The following is a 26,458-nucleotide window of genomic DNA, read 5'->3' as shown; positions in this document are numbered from 1 at the left end:
TATATTCGTAGTATATTCGAAATATATATTTTTTTGTTTAATACGTTTCAAATCCATTTTATATTTTGTGAAATTGTTGAATATCTTTACTGTGGGTTTTTCCAGCAATTTGTGAACGTACGATATTTCCAGTGAGTATGCACGATTTTAAAAACATTTCTTACGTTTTCAATCTATTCACTCTTTTTATTAAATTAATTATTTTTTATTTGAATTGTAGTCTATTTAAAGGAATATGTTGTATTCTACAGGGTGTCCCCCAATTATAAAACTCAACCCAACCTTATATTGGTCGGTATTGAAATAATAAAAAGGCATGTGTAAATGTAAATGTAATTTTTATTATTACCATCCATTACCTTACATTTAGAGTAAATGTTGGAAGTGGCCGCCATCTTCTTGAATACAAGCTTCAATTCTTTTTACAGCGTTTCTTGCAACCTTTTTCAAAGTTTGTGGCTGGATATTTAATACAGCTTGTTCAATATTGACTTTTAATTGTTCAAGTGTCGTGGTTTGTTGCTGTAGGCTTTTTCTTTGAGGTAAACCCATAGAAAAAAATCCGCCACAGTCAAATCTGGAGATCTTGGTGGCCACAAGCCTCGACCGATAACACGATTACCAAAGAATTCCTCAACGAAATCATAAGTTGAACCTGCGTAGTGCGATGTCGCACCGTCATGTTGTAGCCAGCAGTGTCTGTCTTCCTCTTCCAAGAATGCGATAAGATCGTAATTGTAATTGTTTGGTCGCCCGATGAACAGTTGATTTAGACAATATAATTTCAGCACACAAACGTCTGATCGATTTATTTGGCGAGGCGAGTAATCGGTCTTTGATTTCGGTGACTGTATCTGTATTCAACACTGACGCATATCTTTTGTGTTCCTTGTCATTAACAGAACCAGTCTCTCTAAATTTTGCAACTAACCTTAATACTGATGTTTTGTTAGGAGCTGGTTTATCTGGTTACTTATGGCGAAACAAATCTTGCACTGCAACCACTGATTTCGTACTGAAGTACGACTCAACAATGAAAACACGTTCATCTAGCGAAAACACCATCTTGTCTCTAGCAATACACTGAACGTTATGATTGCATTGTTATTACTATCGGTAGTGTTCTCCTGCGTCGCCGCGATGTTGGACGAGTCCATTTCAGTAACGTGTAGGGGAGTAAGCTTGACTTTTGAAATTTCATGGATGAGTGATTGATGGGTTGCGTTTTATATGGGACACTCTGTATATTGATGTGTAGTACGAGTTTATCTGATTGTTTTTATAAATACTTTGTTTATAGTGTTAGTAGATAATTTTAAAGGTACACTTTTTTAATTCATTCAGCATTATTAAATGTATTATATTTGTAGGATTAATCAAGAATTACTACTTATTTACTGCGGGTGTTTTAGTGTTTAATTATTTAAATTTATTTCTTGTTAGTGTGAATACATTGATTTAGACCTTTTATCGTACAGTTTACTTCTATACAAGATGTTAATATTACGATTTTTTTGTTCAAAATATAATGCATCCGCTCGGATAGATTGTGATTATAACATACATGCTTGTGAGAATTTCCTGATTGTTTCAGAATCATATTAATTCAGCTGTGGGAGGGATAACTTTAACATGTATTAATGTAGTAGTAAAACAGGTGTGTTTAAATGGTCCAAACTTGTATATAAATACACAGCCGATTTCATTTAAAATACTGGTAAACATTTTCCAGTTTTTATGCGAATTTTCCTAGAAATATTACGCGATGAAACCAACCTGGTATAGCAAGTGTAATTAGAAAATCTGAAAGCAATTGTTTAAATGTTTGAACTGTTAGCTTTTAAAGATAATTTTTCTCGTTACGTATCTTGGTTTAGTATAACAAAATTTTCACTCGAGTAATAATATTATTCTAATGTGGATGGTATACTTACTTTTTTGGTGATAACTTTTACCGCTAGTTGAAATTTTTCGTCTCTATGAAAATAGCCGAAGGATGTAAAATTGTTATATTCCTATACATTCATTTGTTTTACTTTTCTATTGTAAAAAATTAATGCTTCCTGTTAAGAACCTTGATTTTTTGTAAAAATAAGTTTTGTCATCAGATACGTTAAAAGTATTCTTAACGCAGATTAAATTTTTGTAGGGGGTTTGTTTTTTTTTTTATAAGGCTTGTACATGTCTAGTGATGTCAACATTCACGTATACAAACACCAAAGTATCATTCTAACGAGCGATTATCAAATTTTTATTTAAGTACAACTACCTTAAACAGTATTTACCTACTTTATTGTTACATACGTGTAACGTATATCAAAGTTATTACAGAATTTACAGGTGGAATATAATTTGGCGACTAGTCGATTATGAATATAATTTATTTAAGAATTTATGTTATTTCCCGTTTGGTTGAAAGGAATTTGTATAATCAATTATAGTATTATTATTATTATTTTTTTTTTTCAGTGTGGATATTCACCATTTCATTGTATATGTGTGTCAGGGTGACGCAGATAGTTAGCGCTTGCCTTCCCGTGTTGAAGGTTGACAATTCGAGGCCTGATCAGCTACCATTTTAACGTTATCGGATTCTTGATTAACTGTCTCCTCCATTCTAATTAAGATGCTCTTGCCTGATGTACAGAAGTAACAAAGTAAAGGTACTCCACTTTACGAACAAAGATGTCACTACTTACATGCCCCGGTTCATTAAGCTGCACATGTTATCCAGAATATCATGTTAAGCGATCGTTTAGTTTTGATATATCGAATGATGTTCTTCCTTTAATTTTTTGCTTATGGCTTAGACAATTTCGGGTAAATAAATTATCTATTGAATTACATTTATCTTTGCTTCAATTTTTTTTATATAAGAACTATTATATTTTGTTTAATTTATGTTATTTCACGTAATTCTCCTAAAATTAATTTACGATTTTTTTTTTCTTTTACAAGATTTTCAATAAAAATGGTTTTTATCTACTTCAGAGAACTGCCGTATTTGACTATTGAATGCCAACACTTTTGTAAATCAACACATCAACTGAGAAGTAAAAAAACAACACTTCATTAAGAAAAAAATACGTAATTTTTACTCGTTTTTGAAGCCTGAAATTAGGAAAATAAGGAAAAGCATTCATCGAAAATTTGTAATATTTGATTAAAATTGAGAAAACATTGTTCGTTATTGAGCCAAATCGTAATATTTAAAAGAAAAACCTGATGTGGAACCACATGACTTCCTTGTACGCCTATTAAATTACATATACACATTTTGAACAGTACATAAAATTTTAATTCACTAATAACTTCTGATTTTTTTGCATTTTTTATTGATATTATTGAATTATTTATTGTAAAACACTTTTTGCAATCAGACATTAATAAATCAATATATTTAAATTTTAAAAAAAGTCGGAAATGAAGTCTGATTCGAACTGATGTGCCTTCCACTTGTAAGGTTCAATTATTTCATTAATTATAATTTTATTTGGCTATAACTCTGGAACCAGTCAAAATAAGTACCTCTTATGATATATCGTTGAAAATTTCTCAATGAGACCTCATTACTGCAGTTAAGAAAAAGTCCAAAATCCACATTTTTTGGATTTTGGGCTTGTTCTGGATACTTTTGGTTCAGTCGATTGCAATCAAAAGGGGAAGTGCACAACTAGATGTTAAAACGGTCCTAAATCCAAAATTTCGACATCGTACGGCTAATCTTTTTTAAGTTATGCGAGATACATACGTACGTACGTACGTGCAGACATCACGCCGAAACTAGTCAGAAGGGATTCAAGGATGGCCAAATGGGATGTTTCCGTTGAATCTGAAATTCGAAATTTTTCACGATCGCAATACTTCCTTTACTTCGTACAAGGAAATGAAAAAACTTCTTAACTTATTTTTATCAAGTTAAATTTTAATATTACCGAAAGTCCGTCGGTTACTCATACGGAGTCCCCTAAGCTCTTAACTCTTAATTAATTTTACGTCTGTTTTACTCTTTTTTTAATAACGTAGTTATCTATCCATTTGTTCTTCCTTTTATTTGCATGAGTTTTCTTTCTCACGTTTTATTTCGCGTGTGTTTTCCCATTCGTGTTTCTTTAACGAGTAAATCAATATTTTTAAACTACAATCTCTAGCTAATATGTGACAAGAAGTGTGATGTGAAAAAAAAACACGACTTAAGAACATATTAGCGACACAAAATACTTATTCTAGTGGAAAAACATTTGAAATAAAGATTTTATTGTTAAAATATTAACTTTTTATAACTTAACTTTTTATAACTTTTATATAAATATTAACTTTTATAACTTATCTGCTGAAAAGAAGCTTGGTATGAAAGTGCTAATGTAAAAGGGATTTTTTTCCTTTGTTTTTTGTTTATTTATTTATTTATTTATATAATTTTATTGTAGCTCCGTTTATTCTGTATTAGTAAAACCAACTAGAGTTTTTTAATAGAAAGCAGATCATTATCAAAAGATACACTTTTATGATTGAAGACAGAAATTACTACAAAGTATTTGTAGTTTTCATTAGCTTTTTTCTGATTTCGAATATAATTTTTCACGATATTGAACGGATAACATTGCGTTACGTGATTATAATAGCAGCACTGTGTTGAATGGGGAAAAAAAATTACGATTGTTAATTCAATACGATAGTGATGGATCGTCTTCATTCGCTACAGTTATAATTTTCTGTATTTTGCATTACGTTAAAAAACCAGGTGCACGAATACATTGTTTTCTAGTAGTGTTCTACTCGTTAACTGTACTACGTTTTGTATATTGCCCGTATTAGTGCTGTTATGTCAAAGTTAGATTTCAGATGACAAGCTTTTAAAAAATAATGCTATATATATTTTTTCATTTTGAATGGAAAGTTCATCGATCTATCTAAGGTTTTAATTGTATAACGTAATTATCATGCTTTTTGTTTTGTTCTTTAAATTATCAGTATTTCTAATTTTGAGGATTAATTAATAATTTGTGTATAAACTGTTAATTTACACAATAATTTGCGTAGTGGAACGATTTCATTTACTCCACAAGCGGTGATTAGGTGAGTATTGATCTCTGTGTATTGGGTATCGTATTCATTCGAGATACCGTAATCCGAAATTCAGATATAAACCGTAATATCAGTTTGTTTTTATATTTCTAAACGGTCGCCTTATTAAAATAACCATCGAAATAAAAACAAAAATTTGTATCGACTAATTGAACGCTAATTTTTTATGTAATATTAAGTAGGTTATGAAATGTTGAAATTATACTACCGGGTAACCAGGCGAAAATAGAGGGCATTTTTTATTAGTAATTTATAGTAATTTTTAAAGATTTTTATCAGATTAATTCAACATCGGATGAATAACGGAGAAAAGAATAAGGTCTACGATATAAAATTCTGCGTTTTTCCATCAAGTGGTTCATGAGAAATTCAAATAAGGTTATTTTTTTGCAACGCTTACAATAGTTGCGTATTTCCTGATATTTTTAAAGCACAATAGAACACAAATAGTCGGCGGTGGTATGAGCAATTTTAAGAGGAATCCATTAATACTTAATTGCATTGCTGTCGTGTACGAGACCATATATTCCCATCATAAGCCGACAAACCGTTCGTAACTTGTGTACTCACAGTATACGTAGTATATTGTATGTCGTGTTTGCTTTTATTTTGACCTTTTAAAATGCTTTCAGTAATTTTTAAATTTTTACAGAATTTAATCGAATTTAGTTCATATATTTTTGTCTCTTATCTTTTTTCCTTTAGTTGCAAATAAACAAGATTGTTACTTTTCGAGATAAAATTCCATTTTTGAGATTGATTTTACCGCGAAATCTCATAATGATGAGATTATTTTACCGCGAAACAAACTACCGTTACTGATTCAGGATATCGATATGTTAAGCTGAATTTTTTCCGTAGTTTGAGGAAGTAAGAGGATAAAGACACTCGTAACTACCGAGTCTATCAACAACTGTATTACAACGCTTCACGATGGACACACTTAAAAATCTTCTGTGATGACACACTTTAGTTCCTCATCGGTGTTTAGGTTATGAGAATATATACTTTGCTTCAAATTAATCCATAAAAAACGAGTTTTTATTTGGCGATCTTTATACTAAATTCAGAAGTTCATCCATCCATTCCAACGACCAGACATTTCATCGTTTTCGGATACGCTTACATATCAATTTAGAAGTGTTCTATCATTTTTTTTATTTGTGAGCAGACTTAGATTTTAGTAATGATCTTCATAATAATTTTATCAAAAGTGGCCCGTTGGTATGATTATTGGTTCTTATCGGTATTGTGATAAGGGGCGTTATCAACAACTACTACTGACATTGGTGGAAGATTTGGAGTCAATTTTTTACGCGCCCATTTGGTGAAATTGTTCTACATTCATGTTGTCATGGTAGTCGCAACTTTTCTAACTGGCTTTCCAAGTTAGTAATGCGTTCGGACTAAAACCCATTTCTCTTCCAGCGTTGTTATCAACAACTACTACTGACATTGGTGGAAGATTTGGAGTCAATTTTTTACGCGCCCATTTGGTGAAATTGTTCTACATTCATGTTGTCATGGTAGTCGCAACTTTTCTAACTGGCTTTCCAAGTTAGTAATGCGTTCGGACTAAAACCCATTTCTCTTCCAGCGTGAATTACTATTAAACGGTCACCTGTATTAATCGGCTCATGAAGTCCCTCAAAACTACCATCAGACTACGACTTTGTCGAACAATAAAAACAAACTTTAAAATGTACGTTTCATCCAAAAATAAACAACCGTACCATTGCTTTGTCTGTACTTAGCCATTTCCTGCAAAAATTCAGTTCTCATCCACCTGATATCGGATTTCTTAATTAAAAGGTTTCTGTTATTTTCAATTTAACTCCATTTAAAACCTAACTCTTTTAAAATAACAGTTAAAGTTGATTCACTGCCTTTAAAATTAATAGATGACTGAAGTTCTTGCCTTATCTTTTTTAAAGTAGGTAATTCATTCTTTGAATGAAATTCATTAAGTGTTCTTTTAATACCTAAATCAAAACTGTCCAGTCTACTGACAGGTTTCGGACGTCGTTTATACTTTTTCGGCTTGCTGAAAGAACACGATTGGGATGTTGATTTAAGAATCATGTCTTTTTTTTTCTCTTTTGAGTTTTTGAACCTGTGTTTGTGATATCTCACAAGCAGCAGCAGTTCTTTCTTCGCATTTTTGAATACCAATTTATATGTTTGTCGTCAGTTAATTTACCTACTTTTAAAGCTTCTTTTTTCATAAAATCTTAAACATTATTGATAATTTCACGTGTTTGATTCCTAAATTATTTTTTTCTTAACTATGGATTTAAATTCTGCCATAACAAAACGCACTAATAATACACGAACAGAAATAAAACAAAAAATAATATATTACAACAAATTTGCGAAAAACAATGAGTAATTATGAAATAATAAGACCGCACAAAAACGCTATCCGAAACCTTCACTGAACACGATATAAACTGAACTAAAGTTTTTTTTATACACATTGTGTACTACGAATGACGAATCTAAATATAATCGTGACGAAAGACATCATTTCTAACTGCATGTATAAATTTTTATAGGCCTGTACATAATACCAATCAGAGCATTACTCATTGGTTAAGGAATTTCTGTCGTTTACAAAATTGAGTCGTTAAACATTTTTATACATGTAATCAACTCAAGTGGAAAGAATTGAACACACAATAACATAAATATATTGTTTGGGCGCCCATATTGTTTGTAAGTAGAAAAATGAAATAAAAAATAATAATTACGCGCAAAAATAATGTTTTGGAAAACAATAATATAGTGAGATGTCAGCACTTGACGTCACAAGCTAGTAGATTCGCTGGGGCAACTATATATGTATATGTTGTATTTAAGCGGTTTAAATGTTAATGCTGTAATTGAAGGTGTTTCTTTTCGGTTTTACTTAAATTACTCAATAGTTTATTAGTTATAATGAAGTTCATTAAGTACGGTGTATCTTTGTTTATATGACCGAACCAGCTGTTTACCAAGTCACGGTCGGTTGTTAGACTGTCAATTTGGTGAAGATCTTAAAGATAAGGATTTTTTTTAAATATATATAATAGTGGTCAAGCTTTGCCGATTTTATTTTTTGTATGAAAAATTTTTAGCGATCAGTTTTTTTTTATTAATAACAATACATTGTTCATAAAGTTTTTTCATGTATATATTTGAGCTTGGGTTGTAGTCTTTGTATCGATCACAATAATTTTTAAGATTAATAAACTTTTTTTATCTTTCTAGATCCTCCCACCAACTGTAATGGTACCAGCTTTTCCTGATAGAGTAGTGTAGTTAAGCTACAATTTTGTTTTCTTTAACCTCCGGGACCACCGTTAGGTATTGCTTCAGAGGATGAGATGAATGATAATTTTTGTAGCGTGTGAAAGTGGCATGCCTAACCGGGATTCGAACTCGGGACCTCCGGATGAAAGGCCGAGACGCTAGTTAAGCTACACTTATAATGGGGTGACTCTACCTACCTGTTACACTCGAACTCTTGAAAGGGAGGACGACTCTCAACTTTTGTTTTATGTTGCTGTTTTTGTGTTCGAAAAAGATCTCTTTTTTTAGTGTGTGTATATGATTTATTGGTGTTATTTATTTTGCTAATGATATGAAGAGTTATTAACTAAAGATAATAATACTGTATTAAGGTAACTGGTTATCTTGTACAATATATCGCTAGTCTTCTTGAGTATATCGGATACAGTAATGGAAAAATGAAAAAAACATTAACATTAATTTGAGTGGCTAATTCTAATATGCTCGTACGTTCTACCCGTCGGTGTTTCCGATTACTCATTGCTGTTCCTATGTTGAATGCTAGGTAGTGATTTTTGCCAGCACTTATTAATGCTGGAAAAAATAATGAATAATTGCGAAGAATTTTTTTAAAAAGAAAAAAGAATTTCGATGACATTGTGATCTTTGTTTTGTAACTGATTTATGGCGTATCATTTATCTTAATTTTTTTGGGCGTATTTAAAAATGTACAGTAGTATATATTTATATATTTTTTCAGTCGATTACCTGGTAAATTTAATTTTCTTCCTTTTGTAATAGTACAGAACAGTGCGGTTATAAAGGATGGGTGTTGTTTCATATATGAGTCAGCCACTTGATACATATTCTCACAAATACTTTATGCCTGAGAACGGATGCGTATCTTAACCGCTTCATGCATTCCAATAGTTACTCCTTTCCGTTTTGTATTTGAAACAAAGCAATAAAAATATAACGCATGTGTGTAATATATAAATATATATATTAATATGTGACATATAACTATTTGAAAAATTTCCATGAAAATAATCAGCAGTTGTTAACAAAATATTTAGTTAGTTATTTTTATTATGAAAAAAAATTAATTACCTAATTCTAAACTTCATAAATCAGTAGATTAAAGAACTTACTAACCCTTATCTTGCTTCCGTAAAAATTAAAAAAAAAAAAGGTTAATTTAAATGCAAATTATAGTCGTATTTTCTTGTTTAAAATTCATAAAATAGGTAATTTATAAGTTATCTGTCCTATTCGTAGGAGAAAAGGTCGTTTACAAGAAACGATCTTGAATAAAATAAAAAAAGAATGAGGAAACGAAAAAAGACTACAACCAAGCATGACTTAGGACTGTTTGAAATTATATATATTTGTTTTTTACTAGATTTTTCAATAGTTTTAATAAATAGGCTTATTTATTATCTCGCTGTAAGCGTAGTAATTAACCGATGTATTAGGTATTGATGACAAAAAGGTGAAAAATAAGAACATATCGTTTGTACAAATGACGTGATTTTCTTTTAAAAATTGTTCACTTTATCCATCTAGAAAAAATATATATTGGGACCAATACAGGAACTTCCTGTGTAAGTAAAAAAATAATCAAATCACCGCCATATTTGGCGAAGAAGTAATGCTTGAAGAATAAAAACCACAAAGATGAACTTGAAAACTCCCATTTTTTTCTAGCTAAAAATGTGATTATCTACGCAGTTACCATCTGTCAACTGAAATTATAATCTTATAGCGCAAATATTGCATCTTTTCGAGGAGTAGGCTCTATTGCAATTTAATTACTTGGTGTCCAGAAAATAATAGATATTTGTGCAACATATTATTTTGTTGATAGTTTTCATAGTAATGTAATAATTCACTTCATTTGATGACGTCTGGGTGCCATTCTAAAGTTAATTTCTGAACCAAGTTAAATTTCAACATTTTAAGTTCATTCCCAATTTAAAGAAAAAGTATGTACATTGGAATTTTAAAAATTGTAATCAACACGGGCGATTTCTTTCTCATTTTCATACCTAAATTTCAGTCTTGATTTTAAAATAAACTATCTGCGCTGTAGAATATTCATAATCAGTTGCTAGCATTGTTGTACTTCATATTTTATTTTATTAAAGTAAGCTTTTACTTATTAATTATTTTTTAGTATTAAATAACTTGTGGAAATATTTTAATGAATATTACTAGAACGTATTAGATCTGTTAAGCCGAACGTTTTTTTTTCTATTATTTTTTTCTCAATCCTGTACATTTTAATTTAAAAACATGAAATATATTATTTATTATATTTTTTTCATAATTATTACTCAACAGTACTAATACTATATTCACATTCTTCGGTCACTGGTGCACATTCATCGTCTTAATCGTCACATTACATTTCGTAGATACACGAATGTGATGACATCGTTGTTGGATTTCAATGGGGGTCTATTTCAGATAATATTTTAATTCATAACGCTTTGGGGACGTACTATTGTAGTTGTTTCTTAACTTAAATAATAGTATAAACGTTTCAAAAATGGCTAACTTCGGGGAAAAGTGATAATTCGTCCTGGTATATAGAAGTAAATTATCAGAAGTGTTGATTTTGTTGAAAAAGTATGGAATTAAATCGTGTGAGATTGCCAGTTCTAGAAGTTGCTAAATAAGTTTTTATATGATAACTCAGTTATCATATATCGATCTTACAAGCGGCGAGGGTTGTTGCATCATTTCTTCTTAGTTTGGTTACAATAGAGTGAATAAGCTCCGCACTGTCTTGGTCGCAGGACATCTTGAATAGTAGAATGTAAGCCTCTATAACTTTTAACTACTGTTACTGAGAAAGACTGTAACTATCAAAACAGCTATTAAAAAAGAGGTAATTTCAGTAACAAGTGGATTTTATTGAAAAAAGAGCAGCTCTTTGTCATTTCAAGACAAGATTTCTAGAGATGTTTTAATCAGTAGTTAACGTCAGGTTAATTAAGTCGAGTCGCAAGATTCGTTCTTGTAACGGAGATTATGTAAATGTTATTTTTGTTTTAACGATCTAAGGTTTGAACATTTGTGAAAAGACATCGCATCATTCTTTCCTGGTTGTATTTGACGGATTGATGTCTTTCGTTTTAAATTTTTATGTAGGTCGCTCTTAAACTAATTGCATTTTGCAATACTCAAATTAAAATAGTTCGCAAGTCCAGTTTAAATATCATGTCACTTCAAATATCATTAATAAAACAATTGGTCTGCTTCTACTAATTAATTTTAAGGTAATCTGTGTTTTTGCTAGAATTTGTTTTCTTAACTTCAGTAAAGATTTCTACTCCTTAGTTATTTAAATTTTTATTCTTTATTTTATGAATTATTACTCTTAAATTAACGAGGCAAATTGTACAATTGTTTAATTTTCTTTATCCTGATCGTATAATTTAAATGTGAGAACAGTGGTTACAAAGCGGTTATATTTTAACGAATAGCATCCATTCAGGTTAAAAATATTGTATGAGAGCCAGCTGGTTGGAAATTTACACACATTACTTGAATTCTATTTTGTTCTTTATTCTACTGTTCTTAATCGTTGTATATAGAACACACGAAAGTTACTTCCCATGAAATTTCTGCCACCTACTGTATAAACTTATAATAAATTATCTTCTAAGCATTTTTAACAATTCTTTTTCTTACGTTTTTTCCCCAAATTTGGGATAAACTATTTTTCAATATATACCAAACGATACTTTGATCGCTTTATGGCACGTTACTAAAGCATCGTAACCGATTCATTTTACAAAAGTTATTAGAACCGATACGGATACGTGCAACTACTTAAGTATTGTGTTACAAAAAGTTTAAAATCTTTCTACATGTGGAATCCAGTTATAGGTAGCAGAATGATGATGATGTTATAGATAGCAGCATGTGATTTCCATGTAAGATTGTGTTAGAAAAACGTAATTGAATCCTGCTTTTAAATAACTGTTGATGTTTCTGAGTTTTTCAGCAGCCAAAGTTGGAGAAATTGCGATAAATAAAAGGATGCAAACCTACTATAGGAATTTTCTGATATGATTTATTTCCAGATTGCAGTCAGTATAAACACTACTAACGATTACTGTTGTTAGCAAGAACATAATTAATAAAACCGTTCAACATTTTAGTCTTTAAGATAGCAGCAGGGTGAACAGTATTGATAATTGATGTACAAAATTAAACTTTGAATATTTTTCTAAGTGTGATTGATACCTTTCTCTGCATTGTTTTTGCGTAAATTACAGTTCTGTAAATAAAACATTTCTGTTACCGTCAGATTAATGAAGATGGCACATTAAAGGTCTTTAAAAGTTAATGTAACTAATGTTATGGGATGTCATAACTTATATTAAAATTTTTAGTAGATGTTCTCCTTTTGAAGGTAGTCTCAGGTACTTATCGAATTAAAGTCGAACAGTAAACAGCTAGCATATTAACACTTCTTTTCCCTTTGTAACGGTTTTCCAACACTGAATATCTTAATGGAATCGTCCATCGTGTTCACCACCTACTGCTCCAAGGTTTGGCGAAAAGAAATTCAGATATAAATGCAGGAATGGACTTTCAGTGACATTTTAAATCCCATAGCTCTGTTTGAATTTATCCTGGTTATTTTGTGATATACAGACATCCAGAAAAGTTTTGCAAATGTGTAAACGTTGTCCACGTACTGAGTTCTACATCGGTCGCCGCAGAGTTAAACATTTTATCTCTGACTGGTTCCGTTATTTGTTGGGCAACAAAAATCCCTTCTTTAATTTTTGCTTCACTTACTTTTGGGAAATTCTGCCTTATGTACAAGATTCGTCGACTATCCTTCTTTATAGCTTTTACAAACCTTTATTTTTTATTCCCTGTTTGATATGAAAGGGTAGTAAAAATATTTTTTTCTGTTTCAACTAGAGGCTCATGAATAACTTTTTTTTTACCAGGATTTTTTTAAAACAATATTTGTGTACAGTACATGCCTAACAAAAGAGCTGTTCTTTTTTAAATCTTCACATACATTCCAACTACGCTTTTCATAATCTACTTTTTCAGTAACAGTTTTCATAATATGATACATTTCTTTCATATTAATCCCACAACAGATTGATAAAGAAGAATATTAATATTGTAAGAAGCAGAACTACTTTTAAACTATACTTGAAGAAATCGATGAGAAACCTCTCCTATGGTTCGTAAAATGGATCTAATAGAGTCCTAATTTTAGCATAAACTCATCAATATTTGTACAGTAAATTAAGTAATTTTTTCAGCTAAGAATTAAGAAGAATCTTTTTTGTCGACTTCGACAGAAATTTCGGTACTTTTACTTTTTTTTGTGTAGATCCAACATTGCAGTCTTGAGCCTAAAACTTTAGCATGATTTTTTGATAATTATAAATCTAACGAATCATTTAGCTCTTCTTTTGATGTAAGATGTGGCTCTCTGAATCGTTTTTCGAAGTCTGAATCATGACTGCCTTCTATAATGTCCGCTTCTTCATTACCGTTTTCACGAAACAAGTTTTCAGAAACTTTAGGAAACGGGAATGGATTCACTGTGAGATACAGGTCTGAATACAGATGCCAGTGAAGAATAGAGGACAGTGTGTTAAAATTTCTTAGAAATTCCAGACACATTAGTGAAAAAATAACAGTGCATCCTCACGAGTCGACCGCGCAATTACTACATATTGTCGCGTGTTCGCGGTTTGATAAAGATATTGATAGACTGACAGTTGGAAATGTTTATATAATTACAATTTATTATTTAAAGAGCATAAGTAAAACAAGACAAATCAATTATAATAATAATAATGATAGTAATAAGCGACAATAATAAACAACTCACAGTAATAACTAGAATAATAAAAATAGTAATCCCAACCACAACAACAATAATAGTAATAAATGTCAATAATAGTAGCAAACAACAATGATTACATACAAAACAGAATTTAAAGTAATCGTCAGGATTTATTCACAGGTAGATAAATAATGAATACCAGAACTCAGTCCCATTGAAAAAAGACATTAGCGTGACCGCTAACACTTTAAAACACCGTCTTAACACTTTTGTATTAACAACAATAGTACATAGATAAGACAAGCATAACGTTCTTTCACTCACTACAAATACCTTTGCTGTTCACAAATAAAACTACCCTAACAGTTTATGAATGAAATTTGGTACATTACAATTTAGTACAGTTTTCGTGTACTAGAATTACTTGTGACATCACCTTAATCACGCCGAATTCGCATAATAACTCCTTTATCGTAGCACTCTCATCTCGCAGACTGACATCATAACGTTTCGCTTAGACTCATTTCGCAGAATTGATCTCAATTGATCTTCCCTCCAGTATTTATACTCCTATCCTCTTTACCTGTCGGACCGGACCCAACTTGAAGCGTGAGAATGATCGACCGAGCCCTTTCGTTCCCACGCATTCCTAACCTGGGTCCGGTAACTCTTCTCACAGGAGAACATCTGTTTAGGTGTGTGTGAGTGGGCAGTATTACAAAATACGATTGTTGAACGGATCTGGTACTTTTACAGAAAGGTTTTTTTTGCCCCTTTCTGGATTCCTCCCATTATTATATTTTCTACTACTTACTTATTAATTGGTAGGAATCCGTTATTCAGGTCCGTTATACCGGTCTTGTTACAGTATTATATTGGAAGCCTATTCTGATCACCGAAATTACAATTAATAAGCTTTTTTAATTAAAGATGTAATGTTTTTCTTATGCGAGTAGTGAAATTGACACACTTGTAACATAAACTGTCCGAATCGCATGCTAAGGAGGCTTTATGATACTTCGGTGTTCACTGACGTATTACAGTTATCGCACTGACTAGAAGATAAGAGAGTTTGTACTAGAAGATAAGAGATTATACTATTAAAATAGTCGGCTAACAAAGTCAACTAGCTTTGCTTGCTTTTGAATTGTACAGATGTGATAAATCTTGTTTGTGTACGCTTAAATAGAGAGGTATGATGTCATGATATGTGATGTTTGTGTTGTGACAAGTTACTGTTTCGGTTAACGACTGATAACTGGTTTAAAAAATATATACTGACCAAAATAAAAACGCTACCTGTATAACCATATCGTATTATATCAATAATTTTCAAAAACGTAGGTCGATGGGAAGATTCTGACTTCAGATTCGTTTTCAGCTTTAAAATAGAGATTGATTTCACGTATCACATGTTAAGAAACAAAAATTGTGTTTATTAGTGTAATTTACAACATTTCCTTGAGGCCTAATTCTTTCATTATACAGTGTGTCCCATATAAAATGCAACCCAACCTTATATTGGTAGGTATTGAAATAATAAAAAGGCATGTGTAAATGTAATTTTTATTATTACCATCTATTACCTTACATTTAGAGTAAATGTTGGAAGTGGCCGCCATCTTCTTGAATACAAGCTTCAATTCTTTTTACAGCGTTTCTTGCAACTTTTTTCAAAGTTTGTGGCTGGATATTTAATACAGCTTGTTCAATATTGACTTTCAAGTGTTCGTGGTTTGTTGCTGTAGGCTTTTTCTTTGAGGCAACCCCATAGAAAAAAATCCGCCACAGTCAAATCTGGAGATCTTGGTGGCCACAAGCCTCGACCGATAACACGATTACCAAAGAATTCAACAATGAAATCATAAGTTGAACCTGCGTAGTGCGATGTCGCACCGTCATGTTGTAGCCAGCAGTGTCTGTCTTCCTCTTCCAAGAGTGCGATGAACTGAAATAAAATATCCTGAAATCGTTCTGCATTAATGGTGTACTCGAAAAAAATAGGACCGATTATTTTTTCCGCGATATCGCGCACCACACGCCCAACTTCTGCGGGTGTAATTGTTTTTCGTGATAAACGTGGGGATTTTCAGCACTCCAAATTCTACTGTTTTGGCTGTTTACGTAGCCATCCAAATGAAACCGTGCTTCATCTGTGAAAAATAACGAATCCATAACATTAATCCTCACGCAGAAATCGACGGAACCATTCACAACATTGTAGCCGTTTTTCTTTGTTGGGCTCAAGAAGTCGATGAACCGTTTGAAAGCGATAAGATCGTATTTGTAATTGTTTGGTCGCCCGATGAACAGTTGATTTAGACAAATTAATTTCAGCACACAAACGTCTGATCGATTTATTTGGCGAGGCGAGTAATTGGTCTTTGATTTCAGTGACTGTATCTGTATTCAACACTGACGCATATCTTTTGTGTTCCTTGTCATTAACAGAACCAGTCTCTCTAAATTATGCAACTAACCTTAATACTGATGTTTTGTTTGAGCTGGTTTATCTGGTTACTTATGGCGAAACAAATCTTGCACTGCAACCACTGATTTCGTACTGAAGTACGACTCAACAATGAAAACACGTTCATCTAGCGAAAACACCATCTTGTCTCTAGCAATACACTGAACGTTATGATTGCATTGTTATTACTATCGGTAGTGTTCTACTGCGTCGCCGCGATGTTGGACGAGTCCATTTCAGTAACGAGTAGGGGAGTAAGCTTGACTTTTGAAATTTCATGGATGAGTGATTGATGGGTTGCGTTTTATATGGGACACCCTGTTCCTCAGATTAAGTTGTCCAGTAATTACATTCACTAGAGACTCGGAAAAATGTTGTACCACATTAAAAACTATCAGATACGTGGTCAACCGCCTTGTTCTTAAATACATTTTAGTGGAAATTCCATACAATTCTTTTTTAAAAGTTATAAATAAATAAATTGCATTTTTTTTAAATAATAGGGTTTTTGGATTATTTTTTTGTGTCTTGTATTTCGTTAATAATTTAAATATACGTACAGGACACGCGTATATTGAACTGTATTTTCCTGTTGGTAACAGGAATGTTGCGGTGCTAGGCGGTAGAATTATGTGTACGAGGCTATGTTTGTACGGGCTTACGTATGCGTATGTAAGTGTATCCTACAACTGATTGTAGTAATGAGAAATTACGGATTGCCATTACGATTGAATGGCGAGTAGCACGGATCGAAGTCGACTTGCGCACGCTGTGCTGACTGCCGTCACCGCCCAACATATATGCGCACGTGCCCCTCTCGCATTATTTCTCGCTCTTGCTCTTTTCCCCCTTAGACTCCCATGTTTAGTTTTAAAACATCGATCGGCCGGCTGATCGTCTGTTTAAAAGAATCTCCTGCCGCTGCACACATTTTGTTTATTCTGTACTCTTTGTGTATACACGTACTACATTTACTCATTATGTAACCGTAATCAGAGTTTACCAGCTGTTCTAGTGAAATTTTAAATCGATCTTTTTTTTATTTTTAATTACCTATTATTCCTTGTTCGTTAATCTACAAGTATTAAAGATTTATGGTTAGAATGTATCTCTATGATAGGTTTGTTGGTCCATATATCAGTCTCCATACTGCATTTGCAAGAGGGGGAATTAGGCCTAGGTCTTCGTAATTTTGGTATGAATATATCTCCTAATATAAAGATTAAATTTTTGGACTATTGCAATAGAACCTGTTGTAATGATAAAATATGTTTCTCCCGCCAACAGATCACTTAAAAATTGAGAGTTGGTGATGTTAATGTAAAAATTCTCTAACAAATTTCTGTTTTCTTTAACAATACCTCTAGAATACGTAATTATACTTATTGCAAATTCAGTCCGGTCAAATCAATTAAAAACCTCTGATCTGGTTCCTATGTTTAAATCGGATAAAAGGTTTATACTACGAATACAGTCCTTTATTATTTATGTCTTATACGGTAAAAGACATTTGAAAATCGTAATACACCTAAGATTAACTAATTTTTTAAAGTCGGATGCTAGCTGATAGGATATTTGGATTTAATTAAAAAGAGGAACAACAACAATAATAATAATAAATATATCTTTGTTTTCTAACCGACTACATATATTTATTTATTTAGTATGTAAAACATACTAAAGATTAAGTAAAAACACTAACTCTTAAGCAGTTCCATTTAATTATTTTAGGTCAGTTATTGTTTATATAAATGATTTGCTTATACTGACAAAAAATGTATTCTTTTAGTATAATTATTTTATGATTTTTTATTTGCTTGTCTTAAACTCTCTTTCGTTCCACGGTATAGTACACATGCGTATGCACAGTAGGTAAGTGTACACGAACGATTCAGTCGTTCGTGTACACCTACCCGTTGATGTAAAATGTTTGATGCAAAATGGAAAGGATAGCAATATCAATATCAGTATAGAATATCTAGTAAAGCTCTTTGGATGAACTAAAGTTAAGGTGAAAATAGAACTGCGGTTGCGCCCCATGATTTTCACTGTGGTTTTGCGAAAATAGACAACTTTACACATATTTTATTGAAAACAATAAGAAGATCTTCTAACTATGTTTTCCTCGAATTGAATTTAATTATTTCGTATGCTAAATTTAATTTTTCAGTAGTCCTTTACTTTTGAAAATATTATGTTTTTTTCTTTTAATACAATGTTTAAATATGTATTTCTTTATATTTTCAGTTTTTATAGAAAAGCATGTTTTCTTTTAAGCCTGACTTTGATTTACCCATCTAGAGGATACGAATTTTATATTTTATTAATATTTTCTAAATTTTTATAATAATATAAGACGAACACGAAGCCGGCACGTCACATCACTATTTGTTCACCGTTCTGTGTTATTCTTTGAAAATAATTTTTTGTGTGATAAGATTGCCCGCCTGAAATTCGGTTCATGTTGAATTTAGCAAAACATTTTCTATGCTAACTGTTTAAAAAAATAAAGCATCCTATTTATTTGTAATATTTGATTTCGACAGAAATCTAGTCGGAGATATGTCGGAGCTATGTCAGCACTTTTTTTTGGATTACTGCCCGGGCTGTATACCCATTTCCATCTTCAGGCAACTTACGTACTGTTGGCGGGTAATGTACGCTGTTTTTAACGTATGGTAGTGCTGGATTGTTGAGAATAGCCGCACTGAAGTTAAGTTTTTTGTTATATGACAGTTCATTAAACTCATACGAGTATGTATTTAATCTAAAGTAGTTTGCCCTTATTCAGTTCAAATCTCGCGAGATGATACAATTCGCTCGTTTTATATTTATTTCTTCGGTTCAGATCCGTCTTTCATTGACTTTCTTGATCAAAACAACTTATATTTAACGCAGATTTTCTTCCTAAGTACTTTCTTCTTATTTCAAAGAACACATTTTTCAGAATGCCGTAATTAAACTTCACTGTTGCGTAACAATTTTTCAGGAGAGAAGAAATGAACCGTACCTTATTTATTTAAGTTTAAAATAAAATTCATGTAACCTTACCGTAGTTTATCTTTGAAATAAGCAGCTGACGTTCTCTTTTGATACCTGCTATGTTGGTTAATTCACAAAGTGTAAAATACCCTTACTGGTTTTCGTCCTACGCGTGTTAGCATTTCTTTGGTCGTGAATGAGTAACTGAAACACTCGGAACACCACAAGTATCTGGGAATAATCCTTGTCAGGTCACTCGCATATAAGCGGCACTGCGAAGCGACCAAAATGAAAGTTGTGGCAAGAAGAAACATAATTCGCAAGCTGGTAGGCTGTAAATGGTGTGCTAAAGTCCTGAGCATGTCTGCACTGGCCGTCCTGTCTTAATCTGTAGGAAAATATGCTTGCCCTCTCTGGAGCCACTCGGCGGTTGCTAATAAAGTGAATGTGCCCCTGAATGAAGCTTGCCGACTGATAATAGGATGGCTACGCCCAACGCCTGTAAAAATCTGTACAAACTAAGCGGAATCGTCCCATCAGCAGTTCGACGCGAGGTAGCATCTAAAAGAGAAAAAGCAAAAGCGATGAACAACAACGCTTTGCATCCGCTCTCTGGTTATAGAGAGCTAGCGAAGTATCAGCTAAAATCCAGGCACAGTTCCAAGAGAACAGTGGAAGACTACGCACACCCGCGGAAGCTGAACGACACCGAATATGGAATGCAGTCTCAAACACCGGAGATAGGCTGGAATCGCTTTCTTGTGGTAACCACCACAACTACGGGCAGTGGAAAAAACCGAACAGATTAATAAGCGGCATGACCCGCTCAAAGCACAACCTTCGCAAATGGCGGCTAACAGATAGCAATCTGTATGAATGCGGGAAGATACAGAATGACAAGCATCTATCGATAGCAAATTTTCCGAAATTGTATAATACCATTGATAAGATGCTGCCAAAAAGGTTTGTTCTGCCTTCTTCGATGTTCGAAAAGTAGTTCACACCGACTAGGAACTTAATTTCAGAACCGTGTGTGTTTTATATAAGGGTGCATGCGAGCTGAAACGCTGTATGCACCTGTTTGGGCTCATCAAATGAGGTACAAATGTTATAGGAATATTTTGTTGAGAGCCCAGTACCATTGACAATGAGGTGATTAAATTCTTTGAATATTTGAGCGGGAACAGAATATAATTTGACGCTAGTCGATCGGATACGAGAAAAAAATTGATTTATTTGCTTTTTTTATTTTCGGTTTGATTATTTTTTCGGACGAATTTAATTTTTTGAAAGCAATATTCTACTATTTAAAACCACTTTCAGCGTTTACTTCGTCGATTTTATTATATATACCGGAACTTTTTTAGTTTTTTTTTTTTACTGGCAAAGTGTGATATCTTGTTTATAAATTCTGTATTATCTGTGTTTAGATTTATAGATATTTATATCTCTGCTGCATATCTGAGGAACATTTTTAACAAACATTCGTGGAGTTGGTATGATAGCTTGTCTATTGCGGTGATTCTGTTAAATTTTGTAGGAAATCGGATGAATGTTTGAAATATAGTGAGCGGCAGATCGGTATTACATTTTAAAGAGTCTTAATGTCTTTCGCTCTTAGTTTTTGAAATTAACATTGAAAAAGTTTTTAAAATACATTTCATTAAAAGCTGAAAAGTTTTATTTTTTCGAAATTGTTTTCTGAATGTGTATAATCAATTTGGGAATAGTTCGCTATTCTCTTCGGATGGGTAGATCACCATCTACCCCTTAAGAAAACAGGATTTCTACAAAAAATATTCGTAATTTTTATTTTCTGATCTAGGAGCGTGAAAGTTTTCTTTATTATTTTTACCCGAGTTTTTTATCATCTTAACTTGGCTTGGACAGAAATAATTCCGTTCCCATCCTCCAAATATAATAATAGGAGTTTTATTATTAAAAAACTATTACTTTTTAATCATTTGTTGTATTACTGTACTTTTCCCTAAAAATTAGCTGCAGAAAAATAATTTATAACCTTTATATTTTTTTAACAGGAAAATTATTTTTTCCTATTTTAATAAGACGATCATGCGATAGATAACATGTTAGGTGAAAAGATATTAGACCTTTACAAGAACTAGATCCATTTTTACCGATGATTCTCCAACACACTTAAAAATCAAAAACAAAATGGATATTTCGTATCTGTCCTATTATCCTGTATGGTAACCATTTGACTGCGGTGTTGTTTTTTTTATTTAAGGTAACCGTTTCATTTCATATTTTTCGAGTTTCACTCCTTCCCTTCCACCTTATTTATTTTTTTCTTAAATGTAGGAAGATATATTTTTGCTTGTATATTAAAAAAAATAATGTATATTTAAAATAATAATTTGGTTGTTAAAAAAATAATGTAATTGAATCTGATTATGAGCACATTATCTAGTTCGTCAGTTAATTATGACGTATTTCCGACTTAAACATTTTCAATTATATATATATATATATATATATATATAATTCTTATATAATATATGTAATTCTTCCATTCCGATATCGCTCATCGAAGTACAGTTAATTACACAAATTTAGTTTTTATTAAGATGATAAAGTATTTTAGATAAATACTTGATAAGATGTGGATAAGTATTGACAGAAAAGAAACGAATATTGTTAAAGGAAATGTGCAGATGATTCATACAATGTGTGTTGCATGGCGCGTTTACTGATGCTATGCCGTATTTGTGAGCGAATATCTCTTCTTATTCTTATTATCTTTGCTTGTCATTCAGGTAACGTTGAATAACGAATTATACCATTATTAAAAATAAACCTAACCTCTTACCTCTTTTAAAGACGCGTGTGTGTGTGTGTGTGTGTGTGTGTGTGTGTGTGTGTGTGTGTGTATATATACATACACATACACACTCCTATATATGAGTATATTTATATTTTTTGTCCTTATAACCAATTTTTTTTTTCAGCAATCAAATTAATGATAAAGAAAATTATTATTTTATCCGATTATTTAGTTTCGTATTCCTTCTTTCGGCAAGAGTTATTTTTATTTAATATTTTTTAGACGTTAGAAAAATTACCTAGAACAAACTTGACTGAAACAGTGGATTTTTTTTAATATCTAGATGGGAAATCCCATTAATTTTCTTTCATATCAGTTTAAGTGTTCTTTTCGTACCAATTTCTCGTTTCGGTTTATCGAAATTGGTTCTTCTGTTCTTTACGAAACCTGACTTAATGACAAGAAGCTAAATGTGATCGATAAAACCCTACGTAACTGAGCTCAATTTTATCCCCGATCGAATGTTGCTGTAATTGTCATTTCATAAATGTTTCCATAGATTTTGTTACTTAAAGCGCTGTCTAGCTTTCGTTAAAATAAATAATTTTTATTTATTTTTTCCTCTAAGCGAGTTGAAATTAAACCTATGTATAATTATAGTAATATAATGCTGGAAAAACAAAAAAATAATATATTTTAAAACTTCAATAAGCTGTCCATCGTTTTTTTGGCCGTTTAATAACACAATAATTTTCTTTTTAACAATTTGACGATAACAGTTAGTTGCATGAATGAAGTTATCTAACATACTATTACGGTAATGTAAGTTAATTAATATCAATAAGGTAATTAATATCTGTACTTACCTTAATCATTAATGAAATATTGTCCCTAATTTATACAAAAATCTTTGGTTTTAAATTAATATTTAATCTAACTTGTAAAATTTATTGATATTATTCTTTGGAGATTAATAAAAGTTTTGGATGAGTTTTTAAAATGTTTAATTAATTCTGATGAATTTGCGAAATTATATTTGTTATAATTTAATTTAAGATATTATTCATCATCCTAGCGTCAAGAGATACCGGCCAGGGCATGTAGTTTTATTGTATTACTGTGGAACATGATTTAATTACAAAATCTATTAACCGATTGATTTTATGCAAAACTTATGGTGATTTAAAAGGTTGTGGTTGAATCTTTGGTTGAGGGTCAGTTGTTTTCACGAATTCCGTTAAATAATTTTTTTCAGATCAAAACTTAACATTTTATTATTTCTGTTTCAGTAGATAAATATACTTTTTTATTCTGAAGATACTAATTTTTTTTTGTTTTTTTGCAGGTACGAACAGAAACTATCGTGCAGACTTAACTAACATAGAAACAGTTGAGGATCTTTTATAGTACTTGTAAGTTTAAATTTAATTAATCACATCTAATTAAAACTTTATTGGCATCCATAGACAAGATACAGTTTTACACCGCAGCTTTGAGGCCATTCGTTGTTCCGTTATGAGTGACTCATGCTCTTTGTTTCTATTTCGTCACATCGCATTTTATATTTAAAACATACCGTTCTCGCTTATCCACGTCTGTTATGTTGGCAGTTGGATTTTTTTGATCGTAACCAGGTACTCCGTGCACTATGCACTGCTCAAAGGAGGGTCCACATTTTTTAGGGCCTCTCCAAGACGGAGTGCTGTGATGAACAGTCATGCGTGCAACAGCTGTCTTTAGCCATTACTCGTAACATAATTGCTGCCTCTCAGTGTGAGAGGTGTAAAAAGAAATGATCGGTTTGAAGATAAGTGGGGATTTTATAAGTGATAAGAAATTTTCAGTGAGAAGTCTGTGTCTCTTGTACTGTTTTTTTGTCTGCATAAAACACAAAATCTATTGAATTGTACATTGAGAAATGATTACTTCCCATGTTTGTTGCGTGCATCTGTATGTCAGTTCCTTTGAGTATGAAGCCCTAATTAGTTCGCTTCATAATAACTAACAAAATAAATAGCGATCTTATTTTATTCCCCGATTATTTTTCTGTTATTACATCCAATTTTATTAATAAAAGAGTAATTCTGAAAATTTCACCTAATCCGAAATATAATTTTACAAATATAACTTACCTGCGGAATAACTAATCTGTTCTAATTGTTTTGATTTATTACTAATTTTTATTTACAGATTTCTTGTATAGGCTATTTTACAAGAAATTGCTGTTTCGGTAAGGAATATATTTTTAAAAGTAAAAATATACTTATTATTAACTATTATTAGCATACAAAATGTTAATGCAATAAAACATATTGTTAAATGGAATTAGGTGTCAGTAGCCAAGCATAATTTTCTTTGGGTATTTCTTCAGTTTTTTTTTTTTTTTTTAAGAGAAACTAATAATCAAATATAATTGCGTAGGTAATTAGAAAAAGTGATTGGAGAGTACCCTCCATTCTTTACTGTTATTATGAAGCTAGTATTCGCTTCATAAAGAATCTCGCTAGACAATTTCCGGCATTTTTTTTTATGTTTGCTTTGTAGGAGGGAAAATCTACAACCAGATGCCCAACGTACTGCTGGATGTGTGGGGTTTCCTGCCGAAGCAGGGACCCACTAAAAACCCTCCCCCTCAAACATAGCGGTGGCGAAACCACCCAAGATGTAGCATCACCACCGCGCGTGTCTGCGGGCCTACCAGTGCTATCCTTCCGTGAGAGCTTAGCGTCCCCTGGGGGCACCCAGCGACGACGATCCAGTTGGATCCCCGCCGTCCACACCGCGAGAGTTGACCTTTCATCCCCACTTCCGGACCAACAACCACGCTATGCTCTAGCTTCCTCGTCAAAGCTTTTAGCGAGCACTTTTCGGAACTAACTCGTGCATTGTCTCCAGCCTGCACCTGCACCTGCACCCATCATAATTGTCGTCCGATCCAACGGTCTTTCGGCTTCCCATCTTGGGCATCTCATGAAGGTGTGCACACACCTTCGCATTACTGGCACCTCATCGATCCGTGAATCCCTCTAGAGTGGAGGTAGACCCCCAAACGATCCATGACCTGTAAGCCATCTCCCCGTTTCTCCTGCCAATCCATGTTTTAATACGTGGAATAAAATGGTGGGTTCACCTACCGGTCGCTGCAGCATCCCACCTTTCTTGTCACTTGTCCAATAGGACACTTCTCGCTTCTGATGGATCCATGTCCCGGTATCTTGCTAGCCGTTCTTCCGCGAATAAATCTACTGGCGGCATTTCCGCAATAACGAGTGCAGCCTCCACGGACACACTCCTACATGTCTTCGCCACTTTAAGCGCAAGGAGTCTGTACAAACTGTGTAATCTCTGTAAGTTGCATCTCATCCCGAGAGCGCCACACCAGATCAGTGTCATGTACATCATCATAGATGTGACTGTTGAGGCTATAATTCTCCTCTTAGCGGTTCTGGGGCCCCTGACATTTGCCATTAATCTGACTATCGCCGAGGTAACCCTCTCCGCTTTCTTACAAACTTCCTCGGCGTGGGCGATGAGCCTTCTCGTCTGATCGAGTCATACACAGGTATCTGGTCCTGCTACAGGGGATCATATCGTTTCCCTCCAGTGTCACTGTAAATGTCGGTAAGTGCCTCCTACCGGCCATTAATAGCATTTCCGATTTATGGGGAGACACTACCAAACCTTTGTCCGCCATCGCTCTGACCAGAGAGCCGAGGGTATCTTCCGCCAAACGCTTGACCTCCTGCACGCAGTCCGACACTCACTGACGATAACGGTAAGGTCGTCTGCAGATGCCGTCACTTCCACTCCTCGTGGCATCCCTTTTCTCAGAACGTCGTCGTAGGCCACGTTCCAGATTAAGGGGCCCAGTATTGACCCCTCGGGTACCCTCCGCTCCATGGCCATGACGAACTCTTCTCCCTATCCTGCATTTCCCTCCCCGTTAGGTGTTGTTGCACCGAGGTCGATTGGTACCTTTTTTCTAACCAGCGTATCCAAGATTGCACCCTAAGAGACGCTGTTAAAT

General features: G+C 32.9%; 1 protein-coding gene across 3 annotated transcripts in view; it reads left to right on the top strand.

Moving 5' to 3' along the window:
* gus (splA/ryanodine receptor domain and SOCS box containing gustavus) overlaps window positions 1–26,458 on the top strand; it is a 507,417-nt gene that overhangs the window by 267,253 nt on the left and 213,706 nt on the right. The window contains exon 2 of one of the 3 annotated variants that reach the window (XM_075354536.1): window positions 23,777–23,843. The exons of the other annotated variants lie outside the window; for them this stretch is intronic. The gene's annotated coding sequence lies outside the window, so the exon portion shown is untranslated. The remainder of the gene's footprint in view (window positions 1–23,776; window positions 23,844–26,458) is intronic. 3 annotated transcript variants of the gene reach the window in all.

The sequence above is a fragment of the Lycorma delicatula genome, chromosome 1, assembly GCF_047948215.1.
Source record: "Lycorma delicatula isolate Av1 chromosome 1, ASM4794821v1, whole genome shotgun sequence".
Taxonomy (NCBI): Eukaryota; Metazoa; Arthropoda; class Insecta; order Hemiptera; family Fulgoridae; genus Lycorma; species Lycorma delicatula.
Note: the sequence above shows the minus strand (reverse complement) of the source record. Positions and strands in the feature narration are given on the sequence as shown.